Consider the following 2,988-nt stretch of genomic DNA (forward strand, 5'->3'; position numbering starts at 1 on the left):
AACTTTACGTTTCAATATTTGTTACTATTACATTCTATTCTTTTTGAGCAAGCAATACTTTGACATAAAATCAAATATAAATGGTATGCAGTGAAAACTCTCATTCCTATCCTTGCTCTATCTGTCTCTTTTTCTTACCACAGATAATGACTTTTATTTTTTATTTTTCCTTTCTGGAGTTATGCAAGTACAAAAATTAGGAATACCTGTCTTTATTCCCCCTCTTTCCTTCACAAAAGGAAGCATATTGTAACATACTCAGTTGCATTCATTATCGTCTTACATCTTGCTTTTAATTTAAAAATATATTATGCAGCTTTATCAGTAACACTACAAGGCTTCTTTTTTATTTCTTCTCATGTACATGGTGTTTTATGATATGGATGTATCACCATCTAACCACTTCTTATTAATGGAGACTTGACCTGCTCTCATTTTGCTCTTACCAAAATGCTGCAATGAATAAACTTGTTCATATGTCTATATAAATAAATCTCCAGAAGTAGGATTATTGGATCACAGGGTAAATAACTTTGTAATTTTTTTTTTAATTCATTCAAATATTTATTGAGCAGCTAAGGAGATGCAAAGGTGGTTTAAAACATGGTCAGAGGTCTGGGCGCGGTGGCTCATGCCTGTAATCCCAGCACTTTGGGAGGCCAAGGTGGGTGGATCACAAGGTCAGGAGATCGAGACCATCCTGGCTAACAGGGTGAAACCCCGTCTCTACTAAAATACAAAAAACTAGCCAGGCGTGCAGGCGGGCACCTATAGTCCCAGCTACTTGGGAGGCTGAGGCAGGAGAATAGTGTGAACCCGGGAGGCAGAGCTTGCAGTGAGCCGAGATCCTGCCACTGCACTCCAGCCTGGGAGACAGCGAGACTACGTCTCAAAAACAAAAAAACAAAACAAACAAACAAACAAAAAACATGGTCAGAAGTGAGGCAAATATGCAAGTAATAGAAAGCAAAGGGCAAGGTTCACCAAATCACAGTAGTCAGAAGAAAGTGCTTTAGGGAACTGAGAGTGAGATTGTTTCCAACCTGAAGAGGCGTGGGCAGCAAATCAGAAAAGTGGACTGGGATTAAAATAGAAGACTTCTGTCTGGATTGTTGACACTGAGTATGGACTATATTTGTCTCTCCTTTTCCTTTCTCCCCATCTTTGGGCTTAATTTACCAGTAGTGCCCAGGACTGTTCAATGCACTTTTTCTATACTTGCTTCCATTTTTGCTCTGATGTCTTCTACAGAACTAGGTCCTTTTGGTGTTTTAGGAGTTTTTTCCTGTTTTTTTTGAAGGATTCTTGTCCTTTTGATCTTGGTGTTGATGATGGTTTTGAGTCTGTTCCATTCTGATTTGACTTTTGTCCTTTTTTGGCTGGAGTATCTCATATAGATTGCTTCACTGGTGCTTTTTCTTCAGATTCCTCATCATCAAAATCATCATCTTCTTCATCATCATCATCTTCATCATCATCATCTTCATCAGCAGCAACTTTTACTTTTTTCTGTGGAATCTTCCTACCACCTCCAGTAGCAGACTGCTTTCCAGATATACTTAATAGTTTCACATCCTCCTCCTCTTCATCTTCTGACTCTGCATCTTCTACCACAGCTACTAAGTGCTGTCCACTAATATACACTGGCCCTGAACCACACTTCAACCGTAAGACCACTGGGTGTGTTATTTCAAAGCTCCAAGGGAAACTGTTGGCTATACAGACATTTTCAAAGTTGCCAGTGTTACTTTGGACTACCTTCGTAATTCATTGCCTCTGCTTCAATAATTTGCAATTCATCCTTTGCACCAGGCCCTAAACTGACCGTTCTTAAAGATAACTGGTGCTCATTTTCATCATTATCCACCTTAAAGTGATCATCTTTGTCAGCCTTTAGTTCACAACTGAAAAGATAGTTCTGGGGCCTCAGGGGACTCATGTCCCTGTCCATCAAATCTTCCATCAGGTGGCGGCACACACTTAGGTGGGAGAGAAGGTGGACGGAGATCAATGACCATGGCTCAAGAGAACAGCCGTCCAGTACAGAATCATACCAGCGATTTTGTAATTTTAACAGATGTTCCCAGATTATTTTCCCTAAAGTTTGTACTTCCACCAGCAATATCCGAGAGTGCCTGGGCATTTCTCCATGTTCCTCATGCTTCACTAATTATATTTATCAAATGTTTGGATTTTGGCCATAATGGAAAATGGTATGGAAAGGTAGTTTTAATTAGCAATTTTCATATATTTAAGAATCACTCATATTTCTATGTCTGTCAACTAATCATTCATCTGTTGATCTTTTCCTTGTCAAATTCCAGAAACTCTTTTTACACTAGAGGGATTCACCCTTTGCTGTAATATGAGGTACAAATCCTCTCCTCCAGTTTGTTATTTCTCGTTAATCTTTATTTATATTGTTAATTTTCTTTCTATGAAGACATGTTCCTTGTTTTTGTAGTTGAAAGCATCAATTGTTTTATTTATGGCTTTAGGAAGACTTTTCTACTATGATGTTATAAAGGAATTTACTGTTCTCTTCTGGTACTTCTAATGACTTCATTTTTGACACTGAAGTCTTTGAGGCATTGAGAACCTATCCTAATTGACATAGTTTGAATCTATGTCCCCACCCAAATCTCATGTTCAATTGTAATCCCCAGAGTTGGGGCGGGGTCTGGTAGGAGATGATTGAATCACAAGGGTGGATCCTCTGTGAATGGTTTAGCACCATCCTCTCGGTGCTGTTCTTATGACAGTAAGTGAGTGAGCTATCATGAGATCTGGTTGTTTAAAAGTATGTAACCCGCCCCCCAACCCAGTCTCTTCCTTGCTCTTGCTCTACCCATGTAAGACATCCCTGCTTCCCCTTCGCCTCTACCATAATTGTATGTTTCCTGAGGCCTCTCCAGAAGCTGAGTAGTTGCCAGCATCATGCTTCCTGTACAGCCCGAAGAACTGTAAGCCACTTAAACCTTTTCTTTT

The 2,988-nt window shown here is 39.5% G+C and overlaps 1 pseudogene; it reads right to left on the reverse strand.

Annotated features, from left to right (window-relative positions):
* Positions 1-1,129: 1,129 nt before the first annotated feature.
* LOC700523 (nucleophosmin-like) lies at positions 1,130-1,963 on the reverse strand (annotated as a pseudogene).
* Positions 1,964-2,988: the final 1,025 nt, after the last annotated feature.

Source organism: Macaca mulatta, chromosome 8 (assembly GCF_049350105.2).
Source record: "Macaca mulatta isolate MMU2019108-1 chromosome 8, T2T-MMU8v2.0, whole genome shotgun sequence".
In the NCBI taxonomy this organism is placed as follows: Eukaryota; Metazoa; Chordata; class Mammalia; order Primates; family Cercopithecidae; genus Macaca; species Macaca mulatta.